At 41.2% G+C, this 23930-nt stretch overlaps 1 protein-coding gene across 2 annotated transcripts in view; it reads right to left on the reverse strand.

The window, feature by feature from the left end:
• The window catches only part of LOC128690852 (zinc finger protein 91), an 83733-nt gene extending 82037 nt beyond the window's left edge, over window positions 1–1696 (reverse strand). Inside the window, exon 1 of one of the 2 annotated variants that reach the window (XM_070088238.1) lies at window positions 1581–1696. The gene's annotated coding sequence lies outside the window, so the exon portion shown is untranslated. The other variant, XM_070088239.1, reaches the window with a different exon arrangement.
• Window positions 1697–23930: the final 22234 nt, after the last annotated feature.

A 23930-nucleotide genomic window follows, 5' to 3' on the forward strand; every position in this document is an offset into this window, starting at 1 on the left:
TTGAAGAAATAAAATTATTATTATCATTATTATTATTATTATTATTATTATTATTATTATAGTATAAGACTGGCATAATATGCAACATTGATAAATATAAGTATAACCCATAAACTTGTGACAGTGCCTTGGGGAACTGAATTTTTTATACTCTTAAGGTTAGGTTTTGCTTTGTTTACTACTACTCTTTGTGTTCTATTTATTAAAGCATTAAATATACATTTTTCCACCTTTTCTTGTTAATGTATATCCACTGACCTTATTTTACGAGCTCTCACTCCAGTAGACAGCCCTTGCTAGGCAAGCTTCTCTCAAATCTAACCCATCTCACACATAAGAACACCAATAAATTGCAAAGCAATAAAGGTGTAGATGTACTCTTTACTAACTGTCTCCAAGATGTTAGCAACCTTGTACCTGACCGAAGAAGCCTGCCGCACAGGTAAAACATTTCGGCAATAAAGATACCCAAATGTTGCACATGTCTTATTTATCTACTTGTTGGTATTGTATATCATTAATACTAAGATCAGATTTAGTTTAGGATAAATATTAGAATTCATGGGCTATATAATAGTAACAAGAAACTAGTGATAAGAAAGAGTTAGTTGTTAAATGTGTTTCTAATAATACTGGCAATAAAATTAATTTTCAATTATGATAGTAATTGTAAATAAAAAAAAATTAAGTGATTTCTTGTACTGCTGACACACTTATAACGTAAGATTTACAAATTTTATTTTTGTACTGCTTGAGGTCACAAATGGTGATCAACAATGACTAGTGTGCAAGAAAGACATATAAGCAGTATTAGGACATAATAAGGAGACATTTCACTCACAAGAACTTTATCATTCTGGGGAGCAAAACGTCTTAACAAATATCCTAATATGTTGTCTGTGTTTTATTAGTAATAAAGATATTATATATTAATAAAGGTATAAGCCAGCATATGAATAGGCATATGTATTAATATTACCCAAATGGATATGTCTCATTATTTGGCTTTACTGGGTTCTCCTAAATTAAATCTATAGTACATAATGTACATATGTTCCCTCATGACTACTGTAAAAACAAATTAATGTGTATGGTTTGCTTAAATAAAAACCCACTTGGACTTCGTACATAAGTTAATTTTTTACAATTATCTTATGTATTACACCACGTAGAAATTAATCTAGGATAGCCCAGTCAAGTAAAAGGATGAAATTTCCTGTGATGGTTAATGCCTTATGGGTGGGTCTGATCTCCCTCCCCCACCATCTGTCACTCGGGGCTTCTCACAAACACCTCACTTCTTTCCCCACCCTCATTATCCACTCTAACTGGCGTACTCCCATGGGAATTCAAGTTACCATTGTCTCAATGGGATCGTCAGTTTCCATAATGAGTATCTGAGACTGCCAGCTGATGGAGCCATTGTTGTATATTTGCGCAGCTCACTTGGCAAACTCATAGTCTTTTTATGGTACCAATTCTGATAATGGGGAGCCCCATTTGCTAGCTGTATGGGTGAAGGCATATCGAAGGGCAGAGTTGTTTCCACCAAAACTAGAGTGAAGCTGTACAAAACTTACAACAAAATGAGGACGCCAGACTGCCGATGTAAACAATCTCCAAAGTACTCACAATATTGACAAATGAACCCTTATTCTTACAATAAAACTGTCAAATAAAGTATACCATTGCGTATTATTTTAGCTTAAACTTATTTAATTATTAATTAATTTAAATGTTTGAAATTCTCTGTGAAAGTTTATTACTAAAGGCAATAACATCAAGTTTTAGCATCTCATTTGATAACAAAGTTTATATGCCAGACGTAGGGCGTGTCTCACGTCTACATCTTCGAACTGTATTTTTTTATTAAAACTAAATATACAGTTTATAATGCCTTAATTGATATAAGCTTAATTTATATTTTACAAAATAAGTGCTGTATAACAAGAGTACAATAATTTACTTAGTTTATTTTTACATCTGGCAGCGCTAACCCAGAATCCATTGTTTTCCAGTCATAAGAATTATATTATAATAGTAACACATTTATTTCTTAAAAAAAAATACAGTTATTGCGATGTGCATTACAGTGAATGGGATGACACTTTGTCTGCGTACTGAAAAACTTTTTTCGTAGGTTCTTAGGAAAGCCCATTATTATTATAAGTATCATAAGTACCTTTTATTATGAGTAACTTTCACCATGGGATAAACGTGGGATATATAGTGAGGCTATTAAATGAGTCAAGAGTCACTCCATATTAATTATATAGATGGTAACGCGAATGTTAAGACCAATGTCTACATACTGTAAATGATTTATAAATTAAGTGATAAATTACAAACAAACAAGCAATCAAATTTTATTTCTTTGCAAGATTACATCCCCTCAAGGAAGGTTCCTTGATGTTGGTGAGGGGCTCTTGATTTAGGGAATTGGATCTGTGCTCCAGTTCCCCGAATTAAGCCTGAATGCCTTCCACATCCCCCCCCCCAGGCGCTGTATAATCCTCCGGGTTTAGCGCTTCCCCCTTGATTATAATAATAATGCAAGATTACATTGAGATTATGAAACTACAATAATGAGTTGGAGTACAAAGAGCCCCTATCATGCCTAGGCATTATGGGCAAACTTAATTTAATGGCTTACAGCCTACTTAATACTAAATTAATTGATCATTGTTTGTTTAAGCCAACAGCCTGATACATTTAGGCCGATCTCCCTAACTAGTTGTCTTTGTAAAACTTTTGAAAGAATGATACTTAACAGGCTGTACTACAGAATCAGACACCAACTTTCCCCCGAATCTGCATGACAGTGTCTTCCATTGCAGACACTGCAAAGCTCCAGGCGGACATAACCAAATCTTTCAGTGGGCTGCAGAAAACAATATGAAGTTCAACGATGAGAAATTTCAATTACTCAGATATGGTAAACATGAGGAAATTAAATCTTCATCAGAGTACAAAACAAATTCTGGCCACAAAATAGAGCGAAACACCAACGTCAAAGACCTGGGAGTGATTATGTCGGAGGATCTCACCTTCAAGGACCATAACATTGTATCAATCGCATCTGCTAGAAAAATGACAGGATGGATAATGAGAACCTTCAAAACTAGGGAGGCCAAGCCCATGATGACACTCTTCAGGTCACTTGTTCTATCTAGGCTGGAATATTGCTGCACACTAACAGCACCTTTCAAGGCAGGTGAAATTGCCGACCTAGAAAATGTACAGAGAACTTTCACGGCGCGCATAACGGAGATAAAACACCTCAATTACTGGGAGCGCTTGAGGTTTCTAAACCTGTATTCCCTGGAACGCAGGAGGGAGAGATACATGATTATATACACCTGGAAAATCCTAGAGGGACTAGTACCGAACTTGCACACGAAAATCACTCACTACGAAAGCAAAAGACTTGGCAGACGATGCACCATCCCCCCAATGAAAAGCAGGGGTGTCACTAGCACGTTAAGAGACCAAACAATAAGTGTCAGGGGCCCGAGACTGTTCAACTGCCTCCCAGCACACATAAGGGGGATTACCAACAGACCCCTGGCAGTCTTCAAGCTGGCACTGGACAAGCACCTAAAGTCAGTTCCTGATCAGCCGGGCTGTGGCTCGTACGTTGGTTTGCGTGCAGCCAGCAGCAACAGCCTGGTTGATCAGACTCTGATCCACCAGGAGGCCTGGTCACAGACCGGGCCGCGGGGGCGTTGACCCCCGGAACTCTCTCCAGGTAAACTCCAGGTGTGTGCAGTGAGAAATGTGGAAATACAGTTCTGCACACTTTTACCTTTCATGAACCCATAGAGGTTTACCTGGAGACCTGGAGTTACCTGGAGAGAGTTCCGGGGGTCAACGCCCCCGCGGCCCGGTCTGTGACCAGGCCTCCTGGTGGATCAGAGCCTGATCAACCAGGCTGTTGCTGCTGGCTGCACGCAAACCAATGTACGAGCCACAGCCCGGCTGATCAGGAACCGACTTTAGGTGCTTGTCCAGTGCCAGCTTGAAGACTGCCAGGGGTCTGTTGGTAATCCCCCTTATGTATGCTGGGAGGCAGTTGAACAGTCTCGATCCCCTGACACTTATTGTATGGTCTCTTAATGTGCTAGTGACACCCCTGCTTTTCATTGGGGGGATGTTGCATCGTCTGCCAAGTCTTTTGCTTTCGTAGTGAGTGATTTTCGTGTGCAAGTTCGGTACTAGTCCCTCTAGGATTTTCCAGGTGTATATAATCATGTATCTCTCCCTCCTGCGTTCCAAGGAATACAGGTTCAGGAACCTCAAGCGCTCCCAGTAATTGAGGTGTTTTATCTCCGTTATGCACGCCGTGAAGGTTCTCTGTACATTTTCTAGGTCAGCAATTTCACCTGCCTTGAAAGGTGCTGTTAGTGTGCAGCAATATTCCAGCCTAGATAGAACAAGTGACCTGAAGAGTGTCATCATGGGCTTGGCCTCCCTAGTTTTGAAGGTTCTCATTATTCATCCTGTCATTTTTCTAGCAGATGCGATTGATACAATGTTATGGTCCTTGAAGGTGAGATCCTCCGACATGATCACTCCCAGGTCTTTGACGTTGGTGTTTCGCTCTATTTTGTGGCCAGAATTTGTTTTGTACTCTGATGAAGATTTAATTTCCTCGTGTTTACCATATCTGAGTAATTGAAATTTCTCATCGTTGAACTTCATATTGTTTTCTGCAGCCCACTGAAAGATTCGGTTGATGTCCGCCTGGAGCCTTGCAGTGTCTGCAATGGAAGACACTGTCATGCAGATTCGGGTGTCATCTGCAAAGGAAGACACGGTGCTGTGGCTGACATCATTTGTGGAAAATTTTTTTGATTTTCCGAAGCTATAGCGCCTAATAGATGTTTAATGTGTCGATATGAGTCAAAAATGTATTTGACATTAGAGTAGAACCAAGAGTTCCCTTTGCGCATGCGCGGATGTGCGGGGGGGAGAGGCGGATTGTTTTGAATGTGGTGAGGAAGCTGGGAAAGCATGGAACCACGAAATTGGCATTCACGGCGGCCTAAGGATTAATATAGGCCTCATTTCATAATAAGAAGTGTCGTAACTGTTCCTGGTGGAGAGTGAGGGAACGTGATTTACGGGACCACGGTAATAGAGTGGTAAAATGTGTGATAAGAGTAGGACCGGGTGACTGACGCGTCACTATGGACTGTGTCCTGGGGAAAATTACCCTTGGTTTAATCATCACTCATCGGTCTCAGATCTTAATGGAGTGGTCTCTAATGTGTATAATAATATGAGACGTTAAATCGTCTTGTGAATGTTAATGTAATCAGTGATAATAACATTGAGTTAAGAGAATGCGGGATGTGAAATAAGTCGCCTTGCTCCGAGTGAACACGTTAGACCTTGTTCCTGAGGCGAGGAAAGTGAAGCTCATTGATCCATGATTTCTAAACCGGGACAAACCGACGGATACCTCGTCCTGCCGGAATGAGAACCGTGTTGGTGTAGCAGGACATCGAAAATGAGATGGTGAATGGAAGAAATAAGGAGTATCCATCACCCACAGTTAAGTAACCCTTCTAGTTATAACAAACTTATGCTGGCCAGTTGTGTTATGTTGTAATTAGATAGGTTATGAGTGATCCAGCTACATCAAGTGACCACCAGAGAACATCTGGTAAGTGGTGGGATTATGTACAAATGTTTTCCTTGATGGATGTATCCAGGTGTATCCTACCCCCCCCCTTCATTCAGCTAAACTAATATAATCTATACAGTCCACAATTAATTAGTAGCACCGTACTTGTGGGTGCTATCCAATCCATACTGGTCTCGGATAGATATGGATAAGATTGTGAGGTCGAGGGGACCACTTGCCGCGACCAGGGGTGGTTAAGTTTTCTCACATGTCTACACGGGGTGACTACGGTAAACAATATGATTGTCTCCCAATGAGATTACTGGTATGTATATAATGTTGAGGTACATACAGGTAAGCACCTCTTAGAAAATTTTCCATATCTGCCCGTTGGTCCTTCGAGAACCGGATGCAATCAGTGAAAAAATTAATTGAATTAATTACTTAATAATTAAGTGACTGATTGAAGGAAGTGGGTGTAGGGTGCACAAGTTTAATCGATCGTGTGATGGATGACAATTAGCCCAATTAATTGCTAACACATGGGTGGCTAGGATTTATACAAGAGTAAAGTGCAAGAATTACTCTTATAAGGCGCCTACTTAAGTTGTATAATCAGTGATTAATAATTCTCTAACCATGACTGGATCTAATGGAGTTAATGTGGCTGACAAGTCCGTGAATTTTAGAGTAATGAAAGCATCATTACAGGCTATTAAAAGCCATGTGACGAAGGCATTTGATTTAGTGAATCAAAGAACCGTGAACCTTAATGAATTAAAGTTATATTTAGATGGTTTAGAGAGTAGATTTGATTGGTACAAATTGTGGTTTAAAGACTGTGAAAGAGATCTGCTGGAGAATTGTGCAGATGGAATGGAAATGAATGTTTTAATTAATCAACATTACGAATTGGAAGAAAAACTGTCTTGTAAAAGTAAGGCTTTGAATAAATTAAAGGGTGTAAGCCAGGCAGTTGATCAACCTATTAATGCAAAGGGTGGGTTTGCCAAAACCTCCATAGTACGGTCTGGAGGAAATCAGACTAGGTCGGCAGGAATTAATTGTTCAATTGCAGACCAGCCAGCCAAACAGTTCTAAGGATATAACACATAATGACGCTGAAGTATCTGTCAAGTCTCAAAAGGGAAAATTAATCCCAGTGGTAATAATCATAGTTAAGAGTTAAATAGGCACATATCAAGTCAGGAATCAGTAATAGTGGTTCCTCACATCAAGGTAAGAGGAATAAGTACCTCGGTAAGTGTAACCCAGTTAATAAGAGGTCAGGCAAGGAAAAGAGAGACTGCCTCTTCTGCCAGGGTACTCATTTCACTAAATATTGTAATGCCTGTAATTCATGGGATATTAAAGTGGAAAGAATGAAAGAACTTGACAGATTTATCAGATGTCTAGACAATCATAATGTAAAGGATTGTCATACCAAATTGAACAGTTGCTATCAATGCAACAAGGGAAAGCACCATACAGTTATGTGCAGGGTTGTATGTGATTCTTATAATAATGGTGACAATAATGATAATGTTAATAACCCTGACACTACAGTGACTGATGTAAAGGTTGCAGCTAATGGCAATAATGATGGCCTAGCTGAGGTAGCCTTGCCGGTGTTGGATGTAAAAATTCAGGATAAAGGGCATAAATCCAAAACCATACGGTGTCACTCTCCTCAACACTGGTACGGGCCATGTAATATATGGCAGACTACCGCCTAGTAATAATGACTAGAGGAAGTAGTGAATATGGTCACGGTGTCTTACTCATGAAAGGTCAACCCAGTACAAGTATTCTTCTATCGAGAATGATGTTGAACCAGTCTAATTTGTGGGAGCTGGACAGCATAGGGATTAATGTAAATGAGGAAAGTCCAAATGATTCCTTTACTCAGGAACAATACCTGAAGGATGTTAAATGTGAATCTGGACATTACTGGGTGCGACTTCCGTGGAAGCTTGACCGTCCAGAATTACCTACTAATTATAGGATGGCGTATGGACAGTTAAAGGGCCCAGCTCTGCGAACTGAGCAAGACACCAAAATTGTTGACTGCTTATAATGATATAATTAATAAGCAGTTAAATAATAAATTGTTCTTACTTCAGGCGACGATAAATGCACACCTTAAGTGCACAGGCGGTCCACTGAGCGAAGTAATTGGGTAAATAATCTTATGTGGACAATTTCCGGGTGTGACGTCAACTGAAGAGGAACTAATGAGGATATGTGAAGGGGTTAATGAAATAATGAAGAAATGTGCTGGGACTGACTTGGGATACTGAGAGAGACTTGTTATTGGTAAAGTCTCAAAATTCCAGTATGCCCAATAACTTAATCCAGGGAGCATAGGCTTATGCCCCTGAGAGAATGGAACACCAATTAGTCCATTTTGAGGGATCAATAAATATAGATGGCCATGGAGTTGGTGCCTATATGCAGTAATGTGCTGGGGCTGACTTGGGATACTGAGAGACTTGTTATTGTTAAAGTCTCAAAATTCCAGTATGCCCAATAAATTAATCCAGGGAGCATAGGCTTATGCCCCTGAGAGAATGGAACACTAATTAGTCCATTTTGAGGGTTCAACAAATATGGATGGCCATGGAGTTGGTGCCTATATGCAGTAGGGTGCTGGGACTGACTTGGGATACTGAGAGAGACTTGTTATTGGTAAAGTCTCAAAATTCCAGTTTGCCCAATAACTTAATCCAGGGAGCATAGGCTTATGCCCCTGAGAGAATGGAACACCAATTAGTCCATTTTGAGGGATCAATAAATATAGATGGCCATGGAGTTGGTGTCTATATGCAGTAATGTGCTGGGGCTGACTTGGGATACTGAGAGAGACTTGTTATTGTTAAAGTCTCATAATTCCAGTATGCCCAATAAATTAATCCAGGGAGCATAGGCTTATGCCCCTGAGAGAATGGAACACTAATTAGTCCATTTTGAGGGTTCAATAAATATGGATGGCCATGGAGTTGGTGCCTATATGCAGTAATGTGCTGGGGCTGACTTGGGATACTGAGAGAGACTTGTTATTGTTAAAGTCTCATAATTCCAGTATGCCCAATAAATTAATCCAGGGAGCATAGGCTTATGCCCCTGAGAGAATGGAACACTAATTAGTCCATTTGAGGGTTCAATAAATATGGATGGCCATGGAGTTGGTGTCTATATGCAGTAATGTGCTGGGGCTGACTTGGGATACTGAGAGAGACTTGTTATTGTTAAAGTCTCATAATTCCAGTATGCCCAATAAATTAATCCAGGGAGCATAGGCTTATGCCCCTGAGAGGATGGAACACTAATTAGTCCATTTTGAGGGTTCAATAAATATGGGTGGCCAGTGAAGATGGGAAAATTGTACTCCACATTATGTAAGTCGTCTAGCAACGACCTCCGCCCGGCCGCAGTGTGGAAAATTTTTTTGATTTTCCGAAGCTATAGCGCCTAATAGATGTTTAATGTGTCGATATGAGTCAAAAATGTATTTGACATTAGAGTAGAACCAAGAGTTCCCTTTGCGCATGCGCGGATGTGCGGGGGGGAGAGGCGGATTGTTTTGAATGTGGTGAGGAAGCTGGGAAAGCATGGAACCACGAAATTGGCATTCACGGCGGCCTAAGGATTAATATAGGCCTCATTTCATAATAAGAAGTGTCGTAACTGTTCCTGGTGGAGAGTGAGGGAACGTGATTTACGGGACCACGGTAATAGAGTGGTAAAATGTGTGATAAGAGTAGGACCGGGTGACTGACGCGTCACTATGGACTGTGTCCTGGGGAAAATTACCCTTGGTTTAATCATCACTCATCGGTCTCAGATCTTAATGGAGTGGTCTCTAATGTGTATAATAATTATGAGACGTTAAATCGTCTTGTGAATGTTAATGTAATCAGTGATAATAACATTGAGTTAAGAGAATGCGGGATGTGAAATAAGTCGCCTTGCTCCGAGTGAACACGTTAGACCTTGTTCCCGAGGCGAGGAAAGTGAAGCTCATTGATCCACGATTTCTAAACCGGGAAAAACCGACGGATACCTCGTCCTGCCGGAATGAGAACCGTGTCGGTGTAGCAGGACATCGAAAATGAGATGGTGAATGGAAGAAATAAGGAGTATCCATCACCCACAGTTAAGTAACCCTTCTAGTTATAACAAACTTATGCTGGCCAGTTGTGTTATGTTGTAATTAGATAGGTTATGAGTGATCCAGCTACATCAAGTGACCACCAGAGAACATCTGGTAAGTGGTGGGATGTCCTGGTAGTCAGTAAATGGGGGGCTGATAGTGCTGTCCTGGGAGACAGTAATGGGGAAGCTGGAGGTGCTGTCCTGGGAGACAGTAATGGTGAAGCTGGAGGTGCTGTCCTGGGAGACAGTAATGGTGAAGCTGGAGATGCTGTCCTGGGAGACAGTAATGGGGAAGCTGGAGATGCTGTCCTGGGAGACAGTAATGGTGAAGCTGGAGATTTTGTCCAGGTAGTCGGGAATTATACGCAGGAAGGAATACATATAAATGACCCCATAGGGGACAGGAGCCATAGTAGGGAAACAAGTGTAGTCAAAGATAAGATAAAACCAATATTGCAAACTAGAAATACCGCAGGAAATAGCAAACAAGAGGACTCCACTAGCAATAGTGAGGATATATTACCAAAAACAAATGGTGGGAGCTCCATTGTTGGTGCTAGGGAGGATAGAAGTAAGACAGGGAAACATGCACCAACAGGGAATACAGTCACAGAAACCCAAGGCAAACGGAAACCAAGCCTGTGCACATACTATGCACTCGGTATCTGCTGGCATGGGAAATCTGGAAAAACAGATGGGACGTGCAACTATGACCACCCTAGGAAATGCCATGCCCATATGACAACAGGAAAATGCAAACTCCCTTCCTGTAAGCTTTTTCACCCTGAACTGTGTACCTCTTCAGTACAGGAAAGACTGTGCTATAACTTAAATTGCCAGGCATACCATCTAAAGGGGACAAAAAGATACAAAACATCCAGGCCATGGGAAAACCTGGGTAGCCACAGCCACTCAAGAGGGAGAGGTTTTTTAGTGCCAGGAAGGAAAAAAAACTGGCAGGAAATGGCAGAAATCGTACACCAAATCCAGTCATTCCTGGAGTGGAACCACAGTCGATGGCCTCCACTCCAAACCAACAGATACAGATACTAATGCCGGAAAAAAAATCCCCCCCCAGTACCAACAATACCACCAGTCCGATAACATTCTTCTTTGCAAATATACAGGGTCTAAAGCCAGCAACAATCAACAAAATACCTTTCATCCGTGGACTGCTTGCAGAGGCAAAGGCAATGTTCGCGGCTTTCACTGAGACCCACATAAAGGATCACTTGGACAACGAAATATGGATCCCAGGTTACAACCTATACAGATGTGACAGAGTGAACAGGCAAAAGGGGGGGGGGGTTGGCCTGTACATTGCAGAGTCACTTGTTTGCACAGAACTGCTAAATGCCTCAAATGATGTAGTGGAAGTTTTAGCAGTAAAGGTCGAGAACCAAAACCTAGTCATTGTGATAGTCTACAAGCCTCCGGATGCAACATCCCAGCAATTCCAGGAACAGCTGTTAAAAATTGACCACTGTCTGGAAAACCTTCCAGCTCCTGCACCCAACATCTTGCTCCTGGGGGATTTCAACTTAAGGCACCTAAAATGGAGGAATATAGCAAATAATATTGTTGCAGTAATAACACCAGGAGGCAGCTCTGATGAAAACTCACACTCACGCAAGCTTTTAAATCTCTGCACAAAATTCAATTTAAACCAGCAAATAATAGAGCCTACTAGACTGGAGAATACACTAGACCTCATCTTCACTAACAATGATGATCTGATAAGAAATATCACCATATCAAAAACAATATACTCAGATCACAACATAATTGAGGTTCAGTCATGTATGCGCGGAGCCCCAGACCGACATAATGAGATTAGTCACGAGGGAGCATTCACCAATTTCAACTTCAATAACAAAAACATAAAGTGGGACCAAGTAAACCAAGTCCTAACCGATATAAGCTGGGAAGATATACTAAGCAACACAGACCCCAACTTGTGCCTAGAACAGATTAACTCGGTGGCACTCGATGTATGCACAAGGCTTATTCCTCTAAGAAAAAGGAGGAGTAGATGTAAAACAGAAAGAGACAGGCGCTCCCTTTACAGGCGACGGAAAAGAATAACAGAGCGGCTAAAAGAGGTCAATATATCTGAAATGCGTAGGGAGACACTGGTCAGTGAAATAGCAAGCATCGAACTTAAGCTAAAAGAATCCTTTAGGAGTCAGGAATCGCGGGAAGAACTAAAAGCCATAAATGAAATCGAAAGAAACCCAAAGTATTTCCTCTCCTATGCCAAATCAAAATCGAGAACAACGTCCAGTATTGGGCCCCTACTTAAACAAGATGGGTCCTACACAGATGACAGCAAGGAAATGAGTGAGCTACTCAAGTCCCAATATGACTCAGTTTTTAGCAAGCCGCTAACCAGACTGAGAGTCGAAGATCAAAATGAATTTTTTGAGAGAGCCACAAAATTTGATTAACACAAGCCTATCCGATGTTATCCTGACGCCAAATGACTTCGAACAGGCGATAAATGACATGCCCATGCACTCTGCCCCAGGGCCAGACTCATGGAACTCTGTGTTCATCAAGAACTGCAAGAAGCCCCTATCACGAGCCTTTTCCATCCTATGGAGAGGGAGCATGGACACGGGGGTCGTCCCACAGTTACTAAAAACAACAGACATAGCCCCACTCCACAAAGGGGGCAGTAAAGCAACAGCAAAGAACTACAGACCAATAGCACTAACATCCCATATCATAAAAATCTTTGAAAGGGTCCTAAGAAGCAAGATCACCACGCATCTAGAAACCCATCAGTTACACAACCCAGGGCAACATGGGTTTAGAACAGGTCGCTCCTGTCTGTCTCAACTATTGGACCACTACGACAAGGTCCTAAATGCACTAGAAGACAAAAAGAATGCAGATGTAATATATACAGACTTTGCAAAAGCCTTCGACAAGTGTGACCATGGCGTAATAGCGCACAAAATGCGTGCTAAAGGAATAACAGGAAAAGTCGGTCGATGGATCTATAATTTCCTCACTAACAGAACACAGAGAGTAGTCGTCAACAGAGTAAAGTCCGAGGCAGCTACGGTGAAAAGCTCTGTTCCACAAGGCACAGTACTCGCTCCCATCTTGTTCCTCATCCTTATATCCGACATAGACAAGGATGTCAGCCACAGCACCGTGTCTTCCTTTGCAGATGACACCCGAATCTGCATGACAGTGTCTTCCATTGCAGACACTGCAAAGCTCCAGGCAGACATCAACCAAATCTTTCAGTGGGCTGCAGAAAACAATATGAAGTTCAACGATGAGAAATTTCAATTACTCAGATATGGTAAACATGAGGAAATTAAATCTTCATCAGAGTACAAAACAAATTCTGGCCACAAAATAGAGCGAAACACCAACGTCAAAGACCTGGGAGTGATCATGTCGGAGGATCTCACTTTCAAGGACCATAACATTGTATCAATCGCATCTGCTAGAAAAATGACAGGATGGATAATGAGAACCTTCAAAACTAGGGAGGCCAAGCCCATGATGACACTCTTCAGGTCACTTGTTCTATCTAGGCTGGAATATTGCTGCACACTAACAGCACCTTTCAAGGCAGGTGAAATTGCCGACCTAGAAAATGTACAGAGAACTTTCACGGCGCGCATAACGGAGATAAAACACCTCAATTATTGGGAGCGCTTGAGGTTCCTAAACCTGTATTCCCTGGAACACAGGAGGGAGAGATACATGATTATATACACCTGGAAAATCCTAGAGGGACTAGTACCGAACTTGCACACGAAAATCACTCATTACGAAAGCAAAAGACTTGGCAGACGATGCACCATCCCCCCAATGAAAAGCAGGGGTGTCACTAGCACGTTAAGAGACCATACAATAAGTGTCAGGGGCCCGAGACTGTTCAACTGCCTCCCAGCACACATAAGGGGGATTACCAACAGACCCCTGGCAGTCTTCAAGCTGGCACTGGACAAGCACCTAAAGTCAGTTCCGGATCAGCCGGGCTGTGGCTCGTATGTTGGTTTGCGTGCAGCCAGCAGCAACAGCCTGGTTGATCAGGCTCTGATCCACCAGGAGGCCTGGTCTCAGACCGGGCCGCGGGGGCGTTGACCCCCGGAACTCTCTCCAGGTAAACTCCAGGTATGTACAAATGTTTTCCTTGATGGATGTATCCAGGTGTATCCTACCCCCCCTCCTTCATTCAGCTAAACTAATATAATCTATACAGTCCACAATTAATTAGTAGCACCGTACTTGTGGGTGCTATCCAATCCATACTGGTCTCGGATAGATATGGATAAGATTGTGAGGTCGAGGGGACCACTTGCCGCGACCAGGGGTGGTTAAGTTTTCTCACATGTCTACACGGGGTGACTACGGTAAACAATATGATTGTCTCCCAATGAGATTACTGGTATGTATATAATGTTGAGGTACATACAGGTAAGCACCTTAGAAAATTTTCCATATCCTTGTCTATGTCGGATATGAGGATGAGGAACAAGATGGGAGCGAGTACTGTGCCTTGTGAAACAGAGCTTTTCGCCGTAGCTGCCTCGGACTTTACTCTGTTGACGACTACTCTCTGTGTTCTGTGTGTTGCCTTATCACTGGCTGCTAAAATGCCGAAAAATGCTTAAAAATAAAGGTCCTGAAGATAAAGACGTACAAACTATGCTATTTGCTCTTAAGTATCTGCACACTGTAGTCAAAGCATAATAGTTTTACCATCTTATGAGCAAGAGATTGTAATAACTCACTACAATGGATACATTACAAATCTTTTCATGGAACATTGCTTCCATCAGGAAGCGGTTGCCTGACTTACATCATATTAGTGCAACCAAGAATATTGATGTCATCTGTTTGCAGGAATGTAGATTGAAAGATGGAGCACCTCCACCAAACTTGCCTGGATATGCAGCTTATAACCTAAGGTCAACCAACTGTTGTGTGATGTATGTCAGAAAGAGCTTGCCACATTCACTCCTTTCCTTGCAGAGTCGAGTTAACATACAGTATCATGGTGTCAAAGTATATGCAGGCGATTTTTCCATAAACATTTTTAATCTCTATGCCCCAGCGAACCAGCTTCGACCTGATGCTTTACCAGATCGCATCAATAGTGAACCTACCATCATTCTTGGAGATTTTAATGCCAGACATAAGAATATTGGTGGGTCTATAACAAACACCAATGGAACTAAACTAGTGAGATTGCTAAATGAGCATGATAATGTTCGAATTGTGGGCACTACTGAGCCTACTCACATATATGGTGGCATACTAGATCTGTGTCTTGGATTTAATACATCATATACGATGCATGACTCTGTCATAGTTGATGATCTTCTATCTGATCACTTCCCAAGACTAACAACTGTCAATCTTGATCACATCTCCAGCAATCAAGGAGCTAAATACAGAAGGAGGAAACTTATTCTCAAACCAGAACACAGAGACAACTTTATTAACCACTTGGATCAATGGTATAAGAATTACGAGCCCATTGGCACACAAAAATTTAATGATGATTTAATTACCACTATTGAGAGTGTTCTCACAGAGCAAGTGGGCAGGAATAGGAAACAAAAACCCTCCACTATAAATAACAATAAAAACCAATGTAAATACTATAATGATCCACAGCTGCGCAATCTAACACATGCAGCTAGGAGGATTGGTAAAGCATACCGTGAATGTAGAACCCCAGACCTGCTCAGAACGTTCCAAGCTGCACTAACAAATGCAAGGAATAGAAAGGAAGAACTTAGGCAACAGGAATGGGAACAGTTTGTTAGTGGATTAAATAGGTCCACCCCTTTGAGTTTGGCTTGGAAAGGTATAAATAAAATAACCAGGAAAAAGACTGGCAATGTTGCTCATCCCTTTCCTCTTGAAAAAGCAAATGACCTCATAAATGACTGGTCCAAAACATCCAGGCATGAAAGCCTTCCATCTCATATTAGAAAAAATTTAGAGAGTGCTTCTGAAGAAATGTTGAAACTGATTAATTTTATGAGCCAAAATATTGATGAGAGTGATTGCCTCTTTACCGAGTATGAATTAGATAATGCATTAACCAAAGGTCGATCAACTGCTCCTGGAGAGGATGGTATAACCTATGATATTCTCAGAACTCTAAGGCACTTGCCTGATAACCCTTTGTTGGCACTGTATAATCTCAGTTATATTGAGGGCGTTCTTCCTACTTCCTGGACCAATAGTCTCATTGTGCCTATCCCTAAGCCCCAACAGCCTGATACATTTAGGCCGATCTCCTTAACTAGTTGTCTTTGTAAAACTTTTGAAAGAATGATGCTTAACAGACTGTACTACAGAATCAGACATCAACTTTCCCCCTACCTCTATGGGTTCATGAAAGGTAAAAGTGTGCAGAACTGTATTTCCACCTTTCTCACTGCACACACCTCTACTAGTTTTACCACTTTTCTTGATCTAAAATCTGCATTTGATATTGCGAACAGAACCGTTATACTACATGAACTAGCCAAAATGAATATTGGTGGTAGCTTACTCTGCTGGATAATAGGATACCTGTCAAATAGAGTATCCTCTGTCCTTTACCAAGGCTTCAGAAGTGATTCTAAAGAAATGTCTTTAGGTACACCGCAGGGAGGAGTTCTTAGTCCCATGCTATTTAATATTCTGATTAATGCTCTCCTAAATGCTCTACCTGCCTCACCTAAACATATAGCTATAAGCTATGCTGATGATATCATGATCCATACAACAGGGCATAAGAAGATGAATACCATTCTTAATGAAGTTCAAGCAATTTGTAATCGACTAGGCCTCATAATATCTTCCTCTAAAACTAAGATATTAACAAGCAAACGACATCCCCCACCCATCTATTTGCAGGGTGAAATCATTAGCTACGTTAAAACTTACAGATATCTTGGTGTAGATGTACCCTTTAACAAATCCACTATACCACAACTAAACAAGAAATGTAAAGCTAGGCTAAATGCTCTCAAAGCTGTTGCTGGCTACAACCCCAACTATGGTGCTAATGTGAGAATCGTGAGAATGATGTACATAGCCTATGTTAGGTCCTTAATTGATTATGCTGCTCCCATACTGATATTAGCTAGAGAAAGTTCTCTCCGACCCTTGGAGTTAATGCAAAATGAAGCTCTCAGGATTATTCTTGGCTGTCCCAGATCTACAAAAGTTCTTAACATGAGGAAGGAGCTTGGTATTTCTAGTATCAGTGATAGTATTGTTGAGATTAACACTGTACTCGGTATTAGAATGTTGAGAAACGAACCAGACACTGTCACAATGAATCTTACCAAGTGTCTAGAGGTAAATACAGACAGATCTAAATGGATTGTGAAAACGTGCAATTACATTAAGTTTTATAACCTGCATGAACTGTATCACTGTAGGCAACAAGATCATTTCACCCCTCCGTGGAAGATGTGTTCATTTAATATCACATACCTGCAAGTCCCTCCCAAGAAGCTCATTGCTAGTAATCCCTTCCTTAAATCTCTTGTTAGAGCAACTGCTCAAGAATAAATTTCTCACCTAGCTGGTTGTAATAAGTTATCACAAGTTATATACACTGATGTATCTAAACAGGAGTCTTCTGGCAGGGCTGCATCTGCTCTTGTTGCCACCTCCCTTGTTAAGAACGATAATAAATTTGTTGAGTTAGGCATAAGAATTAACAACTGGGCGTCTACACTGCAAACTGAATTGTTTGCAATCCTAATGGCGCTAAAGCTAACCTATGACACTGAGCTTGACTCCATCATCATTACTGATTCTATGTCATCATTGAAGGCTCTTGACTCATATAATGACTCCAACAACATGCTCATTAGAGAAGCCAGTTATAGATACTCAAAATTTAGGGACAAAGGAATTAATGTACAATTGCTGTGGATCCCATCACACATTGGATTACTCCTTCATGATAAAGTTGATATGTTAGCCAAGAAGAGTACCCAGAAGGAGAATGTAGAATATAACTTTGGTATAACTGTGTCTAGCATTAGGAATAATATTAGGAGAGAAGTAAATAATGAAAATGATTGTTATAGGAATGCAGTTAGAAGCCTGAGTAGATCTATAACCCACTATGATAACATGAACATAGATAAGTATATTTATGGAGCAACGTGCAATGTGAACAGACTGACTGATGTTGTAGTGGCCAGGCTTAGGCTTGGTTACAAGTACTTCTGGCAGTTTGGGAGACACACAGATGATGATCAAATTAAATGTAAATTATGTGATCAGGCATATGGTCACTCTCTTGAACACTATGTGCTTAATTGTCCACTTATTGAGGAATACAGATACAGACAGTATAATAACCTACCTGGAGTTTACCTGGAGAGAGTTCCGGGGGTCAACGCCCCCGCGGCCCGGTCTGTGACCAGGCCTCCTGATGGATCAGAGCCTGATCAACCAGGCTGTTGCTGCTGGCTGCACGCAAACTAACGTACGAGCCACAGCCCGGCTGATCAGGAACTGACTTTAGGTGCTTGTCCAGTGCCAGCTTGAAGACTGCCAGGGGTCTGTTGGTAATCCCCCTTATGTGTGCTGGGAGGCAGTTGAACAGTCTCGGGCCCCTGACACTTATTGTATGGTCTCTTAACGTGCTAGTGACACCCCTGCTTTTCATTGGGGGGATGGTGCATCGTCTGCCAAGTCTTTTGCTTTCGTAGTGAGTGATTTTCGTGTGCAAGTTCGGTACTAGTCCCTCTAGGATTTTCCAGGTGTATATAATCATGTATCTCTCCCTCCTGCGTTCCAGGGAATACAGGTTTAGGAACCTCAAGCGCTCCCAGTAATTGAGGTGTTTTATCTTCATCAGAGTACAAAACAAATTCTGGCCACAAAATAGAGCGAAACACCAACGTCAAAGACCTGGGAGTGATTATGTCGGAGGATCTCACCTTCAAGGACCATAACATTGTATCAATCGCATCTGCTAGAAAAATGACAGGATGGATAATGAGAACCTTCAAAACTAGGGAGGCCAAGCCCATGATGACACTCTTCAGGTCACTTGTTCTATCTAGGCTGGAATATTGCTGCACTCTAACAGCACCTTTCAAGGCAGGTGAAATTGCCGACCTAGAAAATGTACAGAGAACTTTCACGGCGCGCATAACGGAGATAAAACACCTCAATTACTGGGAGCGCTTGAGGTTTCTAAACCTGTATTCCCTGGAACGCAGGAGGGAGAGATACATGATTATATACACCTGGAAAATCCTAGAGGGACTAGTACCGAACTTGCACACGAAAATCACTCACTACGAAAGCAAAAGACTTGGCAGACGATGCACCATCCCCCCAATGAAAAGCAGGGGTGTCACTAGCACGTTAAGAGACCATACAATAAGTGTCAGGGGCCCGAGACTGTTCAACTGCCTCCCAGCACACATAAGGGGGATTACCAACAGACCCCTGGCAGTCTTCAAGCTGGCACTGGACAAGCACCTAAAGTCAGTTCCTGATCAGCCGGGCTGTGGCTCGTACATTGGTTTGCGTGCAGCCAGCAGCAACAGCCTGGTTGATCAGGCGCTGATCCACCAGGAGGCCTGGTCACAGACCGGGCCGCGGGGGCGTTGACCCCCGAAACTCTCTCCAGGTAAACTCCAGGTTATGCGCGCCGTGAAAGTTCTCTGTACATTTTCTAGGTCGGCAATTTCACCTGCCTTGAAAGGTGCTGTTAGTGTGCAGCAATATTCCAGCCTAGATAGAACAAGTGACCTGAAGAGTGTCATCATGGGCTTGGCCTCCCTAGTTTTGAAGGTTCTCATTATCCATCCTGTCATTTTTCTAGCAGATGCAATTGATACAATGTTATGGTCCTTGAAGGTGAGATCCTCCGACATGATCACTCCCAGGTCTTTGACGTTGGTGTTTCGCTCTATTTTGTGGCCAGAATTTGTTTTGTACTCTGATGAAGATTTAATTTCCTCATGTTTACCATATCTGAGTAATTGAAATTTCTCATCGTTGAACTTCATATTGTTTTCTGCAGCCCACTGAAAGATTTGGTTGATGTCCGCCTGGAGCTTTGCAGTGTCTGCAATGGAAGACACTGTCATGCAGATTCGGGTGTCATCTGCAAAGGAAGACACGGTGCTGTGGCTATGTGACATGTCAAGATATCTTATTAATGAAAATAAGATACTAGATATACTAAGCAAATTTCCTAAATTTGCTTGTAACAGATAAGTGAACTATAGATATGTAGATATAAATCCATATGTATTCCTGTTAACCCTTTGGGGCCTAGTTCCTAGGCCTTTTGTGCATCCATATGCTCTCGCGCTACCGTCCACAGGATGGATATGGGGTGCACAATATACTAGCCACTTCGGTGGCAAAATCTAAAATCTAATCATCTGTTTTTATTTATAGTAGACATTAATTGTGCTCACATTACAATAGTTTCAATAATAAATATTGAAATTATGTTATGGGAATATAACATTGTGAGTTGTTGAAAGTAGTTTACAGTATGAGAATGTTACAACTGGGTGTAAGGCACTATTGTTTTGGGTAGGTATTTTTGCTATAATGTAGTATTAATCAATGTATGAATTTTGGGCATCTTGTTTTGAAATTTTAAGATTAGGTAATTGGGAGATTTTATGGTAAAGTTAAATATTGAGTAATTAGTTTAGAGTGAGTAAGTGGTTTTTGAGAAGAGCCTTAAATTGATGTTCAGACCGGGTTACTGTAGTATTTACTGGTAATGAATTCCAAATTTTGGGGCCCTTTATGTGCATAGAGTTTTTACACAGTGTGATATGGACACAGGGTACATCAAAAAGAGATCTGTGTCTTGTTATGGTCGTGTGTCCTGTTAAGGTTGGTGAGGAGAAGCTTGAGTGGAGGGTTTATGTTTGAGTGTAGTGTTCTATGTATGTAGTAGGCACATGAATAAGTATGGATATTCTTAACAGTTTTAGACTTTTGAATATTGGTGGAGTATGCTGTCGGGAGTAGGAATTTGTTATCATTCTGACTGCAGCCTTTTGCTGGGTTATTAGTGGTATTAGGCGATTTAATGTTGTTGATCCCCATGCACAAATTCCATATGTGAGATAAGGGTAGATGAGTGAATGATACAGTGCAAGGAGAGCTGATTGTGGAACATAGTATACCATATCTTTGATAGTATGCCTACTGTCTTAGTGATTTTCTTGGCAATTTGTTGTGTATGTCTGGAATTTGAGGCTACTGTCAAGGTGGATTCCCAGGAATTTTCCTCTGTGAGTCTAGTGATGGGTGATCCGTTTAGCGTTATATTAAGTGGAACATTTGCAACTCTGTTTCCAAACTGAATGAAATAGGTTTTGTCAGTATTGAGGGTAAGCTTATTTGTGTATTATTTGTCATCATCCTGGTAGATATTTTCTGCAATTCGGCATTAACAGTGTTAGCCAGTATGACTGGGTTTGGGTGAGAGAAGACATATGTTGTGTCATCTGCAAATAATATGGGTTTGAGTAGTTGTGATGCATTCGGTAGGCCATTGATGTAAATGAGAAAGAGGAGTGGACCAAGGACACTTCCTTGTGGGACACTGACTATGCTTGACTGAGTTGGAGAGTTTGCTTCATTTGTGTACACATATTGGCTTCTGTTACTAAGGTATGACTAGGTAGTTGAGGGAGTGCCCTCTTACACCACAGTGTGTTAATTTAATGTGCAGCAAATCATGGTCAACTGTAAGCTTTACATATATCAATGAAGATTCCTAGCGGGACTTCTTTCTTCTCGAGGGCGGTGTATATTAGTTCTAGCATATGTATAATAGCATCATTTGTGCTTTTATTAGTCCTGTATCCAAACTGACAGGGGTTTAGTATGTTGTGTGAGACGAGGTAGGAATAGAGCTGTCTATGAATTAATTTTTCAAAGATTTTGGTGAGCAGAGGTAAGTTAGATATTGGTCTATAGTTATTCAAGTCCGCTTGATCATCTCTTTTGTGGATCGGGGTGACCCTTGGTATTTTGAAAATTGCTGGGAAGATGAAGGATTCGATGGATTTGTTAAAGAGTGTTGCAGTAATTGGTGACAGTACTTGTGAAGCTTTTTTGTATATAAAAGGTGGTAAGTTATTTATGTTTCCTGCCTTGTTTTTAAGGGTGTTGATGATGAGCGAGACTTCTGTTGGGCTGGTTGGGGCTAGGAATAGGTAGTCTGATGGACGGGTGTTTGAGCTTGGGATTTTGCTTGCTAGATTCTTTCCTATGGTGAAGAAAACATTGAGTCTGCTGTTTCAGTTGGTGGGAGTAGAGGTTCGTCTGATTTTGTTAATTTGATTGTTTTGTTTCTGGATATATTTTTAGTTTCTAGAATTTCAGATAGGGTTTTCCAGGTCTTATTCATATCACCTTTTATGTTATGTAATCTGGTCTCATAAAACAATTTTTTTGACCTTCTTATCAGGCTAGTAAGGATTTAAGGATTGACGAGTAACGTTTAGAATGGTCTCTAGTTATTTGACCCAGTCTGTACTGTTTTTCATATAGATGTTTTGTGTTAATGGATTTAATGATGCTGGGTGTTAGCCAGGACCTGTTGAGTTTCTTAGCTGTGATCTGTTTAGTTATAGAGGTAGTGTTTTTTTATATTATTTTTTTTAGAAAATTGTTAATACATTCATTCGTATTTGTATATGTATCAAGCTCATTATGTTATAAAGTTATTAACAGCTGTCTCGTTATGTAGTCTGAAGGTAACTTTAGTAGTGTCTTGGGGCAATTTACAAAGCTTAGATGAGAGTATCACTATTATTATTTTTATTTACAGTGATTAATACTTTACCTTTGTGCCTAATTACTACTATAAACATCTTACCAATCACAATGTTAAGACATAATCTCTGTTGATGCTTTGGGAATAGCTGACATAGAATAAGTAGGTTTATTTAGGCCCGGTGGCCTGGTGGCTAAAGCTCCCGCTTCACACACGGAGAGCCCGGGTTCGATTCCCGGCGGGTGAAAACATTCCGACACGTTTCCTTACACCTGTTGTCCTGTTCACCTAGCAGCAAATAGGTACCTGGGTGTTAGTCGACTGGTGTGGGTCGCATCCTGGGGGACAAGATTAAGGACCCCAATGGAAATAAGTTAGACAGTCCTCGATGACGCACTGACTTCCTTGGGTTATCCTGGGTGGCTAACCCTCCGGGGTTAAAAATCCGAACGAAATCTCTTAAGTACACCCCTCCAGGAAGGTTCCTTGACGTGGGTCAGGGGCTCTTGCTTTAGGGCATTGGATCTGTGCTCCAGTTCCTTGAATTAAGCCTGAATACTTTCCATACCCCCCCCTTCCCAGGCGCTACATAATCCTACGGGTTTAGCGATCCCCTTTATAATAACATATAACTACATTTATTATACCAAATGTAAATTACCTATGATAATCCAAAATAGTCAAAATGACTTATTTCCACTGAGGTCCTTGGATCAAGCCTCCATCACTCATTTGCTGAATGATCGATATATAATATTTAACTTTTAAGTAACAAATAAAATCTGGGCCCATTATGTGTTTCTATAATATTTTTACTACTGCCCATAGAACGAGTTTTCATCTGTTAACACACCGGCCGCCTCCCACAAAGGTAGGGTCACCCGTCCCTACATTCAGTCACTATCTTGCCAGAAGCGTGTTGACATCACAGTTCAGATGATCCTCCAATCCGCAACTTCACCATTCCTCCTCCAGAGTGTAAGCGCTGTACTGCCCACCTCCAGGATCCAAGTCAAGTCAGAGAAATGGAAAATATCGAACTTAAGCTTAAGGAATCACACAGGAGCCAAGAAGCACAGGAAGAACTTAAAGCAATAAATAAAAATAAAAGAAACTCCAAATTATTTATTTTCTTTTGGTAAATCTAGGGCAAACACACACACACACACACACACACACACACACACACACACCTAACTAACACACACACACATCCAGTATTGGGCCCTTGCTTAAACGAGATTGGCCTTACATAGATAACAGCAAGAAATGAGCCAGATCCTGAAAACCCATTATGACATAAAAAAAAAATTGTGACCGAGACTTAAAATTTGCTTAACTCCAGAATTTCTGATATAACTCTAGCACCACAGAACTTTG

Source organism: Cherax quadricarinatus, chromosome 24, assembly GCF_038502225.1.
Source record: "Cherax quadricarinatus isolate ZL_2023a chromosome 24, ASM3850222v1, whole genome shotgun sequence".
NCBI lineage: Eukaryota > Metazoa > Arthropoda > Malacostraca > Decapoda > Parastacidae > Cherax > Cherax quadricarinatus.